General features: G+C 34.7%; 1 protein-coding gene across 1 annotated transcript in view; it reads left to right on the plus strand.

Annotated features, from left to right (window-relative positions):
- Positions 1-2815: 2815 nt before the first annotated feature.
- LOC107084260 (protein phosphatase 1 regulatory subunit 29-like) overlaps positions 2816-10301 on the plus strand; it is a 158758-nt gene continuing 151272 nt past the window's right edge. The window contains exon 1 of the mRNA XM_015374014.1: positions 2816-2873. The gene's annotated coding sequence lies outside the window, so the exon portion shown is untranslated. The remainder of the gene's footprint in view (positions 2874-10301) is intronic.

Consider the following 10301-nt stretch of genomic DNA (forward strand, 5'->3'; position numbering starts at 1 on the left):
GACTAATATAACTTTGTTTTAAATTTTTTATCCTAAATATTGGAAAATATCAAAATCTCATTATCATTAAAAAAAAGGTAATGGATTTCCATGTTATGACTTTTTTATTTTAATAAATTTTTTGAGATTATTTTTTATTTTTATTAGTTGTGGAAGTCATTTTTGAATAAACCCTAGCTGTAAAACTTCAGACTCTTTTGAGGTAATTTATCAGAAGAAGTGTACAAGTTGCAATGAAAAAAAAAGAAGGACCGATCATTCAACCAATCACAGGCCTACTTGTGCTTGCATCATTATCCAAGGAAAGAAAGAAAGGGATTTTTTGGGAGAAGTTGCTGAATGCATAATTGTGGGTACTTTGCTGAGATGAGAAAGCATTTACATTTTTAAAGTGAATCCAGAGTGCATTTTGATTCACTGTTTTGACTAAATGCAATCCACTTCTTTATCAGATCCAGACACTCAGGGCAAAACATGCATGGTAAATGTCAGAGTGCAGGCAACTGACAGGAAACAGAATGAACCTTTTCAGATTATTCATTAAACTTAAAAAAAAAAAAATACTAATTTAATCACAATAAACATTTAAGATTTTAGTTCTGTTAGCTTTTACCCTGTTTACTAAATACCATAATAATATAATAAAACCTGTTTTTATTATTAAAATGATTCAAAATCATACGAGCCTACATGAAGATGTCATGTCAGAGCATAAAAGTCACAGAAATCACCGTCTCATTGAGGACGTCTGGTTGACCCAGTTACTAGGTGTGACGCTTTGTTCTACTGCTACTGTACGTTCACACCGGACATGCTTTCTGCATCAAAAAAGAGGCCTGCTGCTTCATTTTTGATGCTGTACACATTAAGGTCAGATGTGCCTCAAGTGCATCTTTGATGCTCCTGATGCGCATCCAGTAAAGTGTGTTCAGATGCATCTGATGCTTCTGCTGCTCCTGTGTTTAATGGCAGAGAGTGGCTTTACTGTATTTGCTGTGATAAGTTGGTAAAACATAGTTTTAATATATATTTAATAATATATAAAGTGAGAAAATCGACCTCAAAACATTGTCTGTGCAATCAGTTTATCAGGGTTACAGTCCTGCAATAAAATAGTATTTTGCTGTCTGAGCACGCAAAACCCCAAAAAACCGCCGGGCAACGGCAACCGGAAACCCCAACAACAAGTGCCTCCGGCCCCGGTGCCCTTAAAAAGTAATCCCCCAACGGTCAACGGGGCCGGAAAGAAAAAGTAACAATTTTCAAGGAAGGGGGAAAAACTGCAGGCACAAGAATAATAAAATCAAAGTTAATTTAGGCATTAAATAACTGTTTCAGGGGAGTGATCATAGTATCCTTTCTCCTTGAGTTCTCTCCTTGTGCAGCAAAAATGTAATTTTTCAACTCTGGCATCTGCTGCTTGTAAAGCATGCCATGCAGCTCAGAGGCTTGTGCTGCTTCGACTGCTCAGATGCGTCAAGAGGCCCTGCACCTGCTGCTCGAAACGGGCTGCAGGACCTTTTGATGCGCCTTGATCCGCATCAGCCATAGATTTTGCATGTAACCCCGCTGCTTCTGCAGCTCAAAGCACGTCCGATGTGAATATAGCACAAGAGCTTTGATATGTTGGCACAAGAAATTACAAAGAAAACTACACAAAAAACTACAAAGAAAAGGTATAAATGAATGCCCCCTTCATAATTCATTGAGAAAAACTGAGAACTGTTTCACAAAGCAGGTTTAACAAATCGAGACTGAAAGCTCATAAGGTTGGAAGCTTTTAAGTTTTTGAGTTTTCAAAAGACTCTGAGTTGAACAAGTGTGTAACAACTATGAAAAGCCATTATCAATGGAGCACCGATTCGACGATTCACCATGCCAACAGGCAACAGGAGGTGCCAATTTCACCATACTGGAACTGCATGTTTCCAAGCAATACAAGGCCTTTTCTATATAAGACTCAAACTCACTGTGGATCCAGACATTTCAATTGAGAAAGCTTCCTGGAGAGGTGGAGAAACGTCTTCAAATCTTGGAAACCAAGCCCAGTGGATATTTTTTGAACTTTGACAGAACTCTATTTAAGTAGCATATCGGCATTGCACTTATTGTTTTGACAATTGCCTGTCATTGATACTTCTTTAGGTGTGATGGTCACTCTTTGTGTCTGCTTGCATGAGTACTATCTGAGGTCAGTTTTCCTGCCCTGACATCACCACTGAATTCGATCATCCCTGCTGTCATAGATCACTTTTTTCATTTTCCTTCTTAACTGGGGAAGTGACTGCTGCATGATGTGGATATGACTCAGATCCCAGGGAAACCTCAGAGAAATGACAGAATACCCTTTGAGGGGTTTTGAATTTTCATCTCTTGAGGCAGGGGTCTTCAACGTTTTCCAGGCCAAGGACCCCCAAACTGATGGTGAGATGGAGTGGGGACCCCCTAATTATATATATTGTATGAAATTGTGTTATATCAAACTGGTCCTATAGTCACTCTATTACAGATGAAGTCATGTAACGAAAGTATGTTCACCCTGGAATTATTAAAGTATTTCAGATTCTGATTCCTGGTTGATAGGACAGGTGTTGTGAGTGAAACGGTGCCCAGCTTGAAAGAGCTCCTGTGTGTCACTGAATGTGTGCATTGATGACTGAAAGACATCTTCTGCCTCCATTTATCTGTTTGCTTAAGAGTGTTGAATTCATGTTAATGTGGATTTAAAGACATTTCAATTAGTGGAAAAAACTGCAGGGGAGAATATAAAAAGAAAAAAAAACTAATCAACCAAAACTTTCACAACCCCCATGCAGTACCTCTGTGGAACCCCAAGGGATCGCAGACCCCCTGTTGAAGACCTCCCTATTAAGGTAAGGAGTCAGTGTGGGCGTGAATGTGGTGTAATGGTGCAAAGGTGGTGAACCATTCATAAGCTTCTCCATTTTGAATCACAGCATACAGTAAAATGTAAAGTCAATGTGTCAACAATTTGACTGTTATTTTTTTCAGTAGGCATCGTGAATGAATTATCCAGTTCACATAACAACCTTATGGTGAATAAATGTGTTTTTTTTCATCTTTAGAAACATAATAATTTAGACACAAAATAATGACGTATTTAAATTAAATATCGAAAAACGTCCAATTATATCTCCTAATTAGTAGTTTTGACCAATCAAAGTGCAGCTGTGTTTCAATCTTCCACTTTCAATAGTTTTGTCTTAAAAACATAAACAAAGTATACTCTCTACCCAAAAATCAGATAGAACTTACTTATTGCATAAAGGCATTTCAACAACATTGACAAACGTTTCTTTTCATTAATTAAAATATCTTTTTTTAGTGAGCATCCCTATAACTGTTTACTCCATTTTTTTTACCAACATTAATATGCTTCTCCAAAGGTATAGTTAGTTTTTCAGATCATTCGTGTTGTTTAAATATGTGTAAATGTCACATATGTGCAAAATGAAGACACATGGATTCAAAAAAACACAAAACTCACATAGTGGTTTTCGTAAAAATTATTTTATTTAATTATTTTGTACGCTGACATATGGCTTGCAAAGAGCCAATAAGTGATGCACCACGTTGTTTCTACAGACTTTCAAGTAAGGATGGATCAAGACGGGCCAACAGTAGCCAGTGCCCTTATGAAATTGTTCAAGGATAATTTTGTGGCTCCTGAAATAAAAAAAAAATTATCAATTTCTAATAATAATACTGTATGACTGTTACTGATTAGTCTCTTGGACCAACTTTATTTCATAGCATCATAGTTGTATTTTAAAGCGCATCGCTACAAAATTTTCATCATATTGATTAATTTATTAAAAACAATAAATTCACAGATTCTCTAGGATGATGCAGAATATAGAATAGAATAGAAAATCCCTTAATTGTCCCACAACGGGGAAATTATGGTGTTTACAGCAGCAAAAAGGTTATAGAAAAATGCTCACACAAATTTGGACCTTAGAAAAAATGTCTAAGAATAACATAAAAGTGAAGCGAAAACCCTGCTATTTTGCAAGTTGTCCCACTCAGAAGTCATGGAAGATTCTGAAATTTGCATCGCAGGTCCATGTCAACTTTGGGAGACATAAAAAAAAGGAATTTGCTGCTTTCCTTGCAGACAGGTAAGTTAAATGTATGCGAATGCCAAAAAATAGCGTTTGCAATGATGGAAATAGCAACAGCAAGTGCCTGCCCCAACCAAGTATAGCACCGTTTTAAATGCTGACCTACCTCGGTTTCAAGACAGTATTGGTATACCGAAAAACCCAACCTCATACCAGAGTGGAAAGAATATATTCAGTCTGCACAAATCTCTCCTTTCTAAGCCTGAGAATTGGGGAGATAGTCCTGCTGTGTGTGTTGCTCTAAGAGAAACCGGCTCCGATCGCAAAATGGGCAAATGCAGGATGTTTGATTGCCTTGGCCTATTATCTTGTTGTGTTTTGCATACTCTCCGAGTTAGGCACGTTCAAAGCAGATGCTGGAGTTAAATGAAGAATAAATCCAAACTTTTGCAGCTGGATGCAGCACATCAAACTTTTAAGGGAGCTAACCCAGAAAAAGGATATCTAAACTTCACTTAGGTCATGAGAATGTGTTTTTCATGTATAAGGAAAGGTGAGATTAGCTCTAATAATTTCTCTAAAATATTGTCTTGCTTGTTTTTGAAACAGCTTTATAACAAATATCTACATTAATTTCAGATATTCTATTCTATTTGATTTCATTATTTTGATCTGAATTAAGCTTATTTAAAGTTGTCAAATTATTAACTATGTTGCAGTTTAATACAAAAAGATAGCAAAATGCACGCAGATAAAATGTTCCTCTGTCTTTATTCCTGCAGTTAAAACTTCCAAAGTCTCAACAGTTTCAGCTTTTTAAGAATTTCATTTAGTTTGTCAAGCCCCTAAATATCATTGGGACATCCCTCTTCATTATATTTGATGCCATGATTCATTATTTTGAATGCAGTGTTGAAAGCTTTAGTTTAGTGAAATAACTTTCTTTGTTTCCTGTTGAAAAATAATTCATTGCCCATGACTTTCCTCATGATGATGAATGATTGTTTGGATCCAAGAACAAAGCACATACAAAACTATTAATCACTTCTCAGCTGGGAGGCTTCAGACAACTAATGCGCAACTTGACAGGAGCTCCGCCACCTCACTTCCAGGGGGATAGTGTTTGTATGCTTTTTGGGCTACATTTAATCTAACTTTGTTAACATATGAATGAAAATTGGCCTCTCTTTTATGTCTGTGATTTTCACTGTTTGGGTGTGATGACTTAAAGAATGTATGTACAATATAATTTCTTGCCCTATGCAAAGAGGGAGTAAAATAATTTTGAATCAAACTCAAAAGCAAAGGATTTTAATGTTTTTTTTTTTTATGGATGTTTGATATTTGATATTTGCTATTTTGTTCATAGCTCTGTATTGGTTATTTAACCTCCAGGTGCACAGTTTTTATATTGTTAAAAAACAATATATTGTATATTGTTGTTAAAAATATAGTTGTTAAAAAACTTTATAGTACAGTATTTTATGGTTTATCTTTTTAACTCTTCACTATTATATTATTCTTATACATTTTTCTAAACTCCATATGTGTGTGACTGTTTTTTCTATAATCTTCTTGCTGCTGTAAACACCAGAATTTTTTATTCTATTCTTCTATTCTATATTTCCAAACAGTCTCTGAAGAAATCCTGCATAGTGGCAGCACATCAGAAAATCCACATTTAGACTAGTTTCTAGATAGTTTCACAGCCTTTAGTAGCTTAGAGTTATTCTAAAAGTGTTTTCACAGAGAGCCTTTGATTTGATTGTAAAGTTGCTTTTTTCTTCAGAAAAACACAAAGCCTAAAAAAAAAAAAAAAACTTAAAATAACTTTCTCTTCCTTTGGCCCCAATTATAGATCAGAACAGCTGTACAGTAGGAGGATGCCACTCAAATTCTTCAACTTCTGAATCACTGTTATTTTGTTAAACCTCAGGAAGGCTATTTCTGCTCAACAACAATTCATGGGTTTAGCCATAGTGGTTTCCAAATCTCTATGCTGCATAAAGTTGTTTTATGCTAAAAGAACAAATAATTTGTGTATAATTAACTTGTTGGAAGTCATTTTTTATTATGTCTTGCAATTTTACATTATATTACCATAGACAAATCCTTGTAAAGTGATGAAAGATTATAATGGTAGAGATTTACACTTTCTCAGATGTGTCCCTTTAAATCTCTTTAAAATTTCCAGTTCAGTGAAATAACACTTCATTAAACTTAATCACCAATGATGTGTAGGATGAGACCGTCTTTTCCTTCGGTTTTCTGCAGGTCCGTTTGAAAATCCTGTAACAAAGCATTTTGATTCAATAAAGACAGTGACAGAAAATGTCAATCAATATGTTAGCTAAAGAGCTCAAAGTGTTATAATTTCTTAATGGTCATACTATAAACTGATATAATCTCATGCATATGCATCTACAGGGTTAAATAAACCAGTTTTTCAAAATTCAGAAAAAAATGTCTCTGATTGATAATAAAATAGAACCAAAGTGAGCTTAGATAAGGTTTAACAAAGCTGGTTCTAAAGGTGGGTGCTAGTCTTGCTCACATTTAAAACTGCATAGCAAAGCAACTGTTTGTCCCTTCAACTTTGACAGTTGGGTTTGTAACAAAATGAGGTGCTCTTCCAGTTTTCGCTGCCTGAACAAAACGTACAGGGAAGCTGTTTTTCTGCTTACAAAACTTTGCTCCTTCATTTTTAAAGTTGTAAAATTTTAGGAGGACGTCTTCCAAAAAGCAGCTCCTGCTGTTGCACCAAAAGGTGTATTTGTATACAGACGCACACAAGGTGGGAAGAGTCTCTCATTGTGAACGGCATGTTAAAATAGAAAAAAAAAGGTTTGATTTTAACGGAGAAACCAACATTTCATTGAAAGAAAGGTGGACTGCCAATTACGTTTTGGATTGTCCACAAGATAAAACCTAGAATACCTAGGTCTGTATTGTAAATATTATGCAGAAGTCAGCATAATAAACATCTTTAGACTCTTTTTACTTCCCAATTTAATGCAAATGATCATACATTCAAATGAGAGGATGGGATCTTCAAGAAAATCTACTTTTGCGTAGTACATAAAACACAAAAAGATCAACTCTCTCTGACCCTCTCCCTCATAGACACATTAACTCTGCTAAACCGTTTTATGAATAATTTATAGTAGATAGATTCTATTTGTAGGACTGTAGGCTGTATAAGTATTGAAAGATAAACATGGGTATAATTATCTAATCAAGTGTTCTCTCATCTGGCTAGCAGCCTTAACAAGCTCTCTCCCTCATTATTCAGCTAATTAGGACATCATCGTAATCAGACAAACTCTGGCTTATTACCGATGAGATGCCGCATTAACACAGTAAACAAAAGATGGACGATATGGCAAAAGACATTGATGATGAAAAAGAAAATTATAAAAATACACAACAACCTTAGAATCATTTGGGAGTTATTTGGAATCCTAGATAAGAAATTGCAAAATACCTAAATAGATTGTAAAACATTCATGCACACTTCCAGTCATATAAATCAATATTATTTCTCAAGATTTCAACACAAATCGGCCTGCTAAATAAGACTCACTGATGTAAGAATTTGACCACCTTCAATAGGAAGTAATTATAATTGGTACAAAATTATTACTATCATTAAATACTTGCTTGAAGAAAGGTTTTGAAAAAAAATTTAGTTTAAAAACAACATAAAAGGAAAAAAGATCAAGGAAGGGAAAAAAATCATAAAAAAATTCTTGAACAAACTAAAAAAACTGAACTATAGAGTCCTTTTTAAAAAAGTAAGATAGTATTGAAAAGTCAATTTACTTGACTGAAGTAGCAAACTAAGTAAAATGAAAAGATTACCTATCCACAGACTGTCTAATAATGATGATTTTTCCAATTGCAGGTTATGAAAACCAATCTGTCCAACATGAACCAACATGAACCTCAAAGCCTTGTGGACCACATTTAGAGCCATTTTTTAGTAAACAGAAGAACTGAACCTTCCTACAAAGAAACTTTTTGGTGCGCTAAACTCTATAAGAATATTCGTCATAATATCTACTCTGTATTTTTAAGGTTAATTAAAAACTAGAGTTTCTGAAGTAAAATTAAACCTTGTTTTTATTTAAAGCACTAATTTTGGGGAAAGTAAGTTTTGCTTAGATTTCCTTATTCTATTTAAATGTTTAATAGCATTATATACATAAATCTAAAAATACTACATAAATTTTACTCTAAAAATGTAGCGTTTTGAAACACACGCACGGCACATGCGAACTGTTGCTCACAGCAGGACTGATTCTGCTCTGAGTCTACATAGACGTTACAGGATCACACACAGAACAAAAGGTAGTGCCGATGACAGTCATTCTGGCAGGGCTGCAACAGTACTGCAAAAGCTGGCTCGCCTGAACTTGGCATACCCTCCCACTTTGCGCTACACTTTTGAAGTCTTCATAAATGCTGAAGTTGCTTTCCTAAATGCAGTCATGATTTTGTCATCTAAGGATAGCAAAATGTAGCATCAAATGCCAAGAATTAGCAGTGGGTTCCAGTTAATCTGAGTGGAAGGTTGCCTGTCATTAATGTTTTTTTATATTTTGCCAAATAAGGTATATATTGCAAAATATAACAGATACCTTTATTCAAATATCTCGTTGAGATTTTATTTTTCTTTGGGAATGATTAGACAGTTTAAGCTGTTAATTTTTAATTTAGTTGATTTTGTTTCATTAATGTTGTGATTGCATTCTTAAAAGTCCACTAGTCTGGACGACTGGTTCAAATGTTGAAATTGCACCGTTTAAGTGTGTAGGTTTGTAAGATTTTTATCTCATATTTGAGTAGGTACTATATTACCAGATCTGTGTTGGATGTGGTGTATATAAAATACTGTCTTTGTTTTTAACAAGTTATACCAACTTTATCTTTTTTTGGGTACAAATTCTAATGCAGTACAACATAATGAACTTTTACTATTAATGCTGTATTTGTACATGCCTTTTTTAAAATGAAAACAGAGGCATACATAATCTTTATACCTGTGCTCAAAATTTAAGTGGCTGTTTGTGTTCTGACCCGTGCATAGAAGTTGTTTAATATTCTTCATCTTATACATAAGTATATTTCTGTAACGAATTTTGAATTATTATTTTTTTTTTGCATATTTGAAAAGTAAGAATCCAGTTAGGGGGCTGCTTAGTTGGTAGCACTGCCGCATTGCAGCAAGAAGGTTCCGGGTTCAATTCCCAGCCCTGGGCCTTTCTGTATGGAGTTTGCATGTTCTCCCTGTCCAGGCATGGGTTCTGGCCGGGTGCTTCGGCTTCCTCCCACAGTACAAAAAAATGACTCTTAGTTGAACTGGTTTCTCTAAATTCTCCTTATGAGTGAGTGTGTGTGTGAATGGTTGTATTTCTCTGTGTTACCTTAAAATTTTGAGTGAAATGCTGTTTGTGCGTATGAAAAAAAAGTACACTTTACTTAATTTCTTTAAATAAATTTAACTTATATCTTGCATGTAATTAGGTAAATGTTGCTTATTATCTTCACAACTGTTACATCTTATGGAAAGTAAAATTCACTTGATACTGGCAAGTGAGTGTTACTTGATATTGCAGCATTAAATTTTACTTAAATCATTTGTGTGCAAATACTTACAATATTTTTAAGTAAATCTTATGAGTTGTTTTTTCACTGTAGGACAATTACTCCAAGCGCATTGAAAACCAATAAGGTCGCAAATGATTTAAGAATAAAACCTCATTACTTTTCTCAGTTAAGGTCAGTGTTCATGATTTAACAACAACAAAAAAGGGTGGGCAAAAATAGGATCCATCTGGACAGACATGGCCTTCTCACATTTGTCATAAAAAGGGCATTGTTTTTTAAGTAAACATACTGGTACATCAAAAAATATTTTTGGATTACTAACAACAGTATTATTCTCTTCACTACATAATCTTAAATGAGAATGTAGTTTATTCCGTAAAAATTCAAAAAATATCCACTGGACTTGGTTTTCAAGATTTGAAGACGTTTCGCCACCTCTTCAGGAAGCTTTCTCAATTCAAATGTCTGGACCTGCAGTGAGTTTGAGTCTTATATGGACAAGGCCTTGTATTGCTTGGAAACATGCAAATGGTAACCAATGAATGGGTCGTTTAGTTCCATCGTTAGCCTGTAATATCTGAACCTGTCTATGATTGTTAAGAGTCG

The sequence above is a fragment of the Cyprinodon variegatus genome, unplaced genomic scaffold (genome assembly GCF_000732505.1).
Source record: "Cyprinodon variegatus isolate N-32 unplaced genomic scaffold, C_variegatus-1.0 Scaffold96, whole genome shotgun sequence".
NCBI lineage: Eukaryota > Metazoa > Chordata > Actinopteri > Cyprinodontiformes > Cyprinodontidae > Cyprinodon > Cyprinodon variegatus.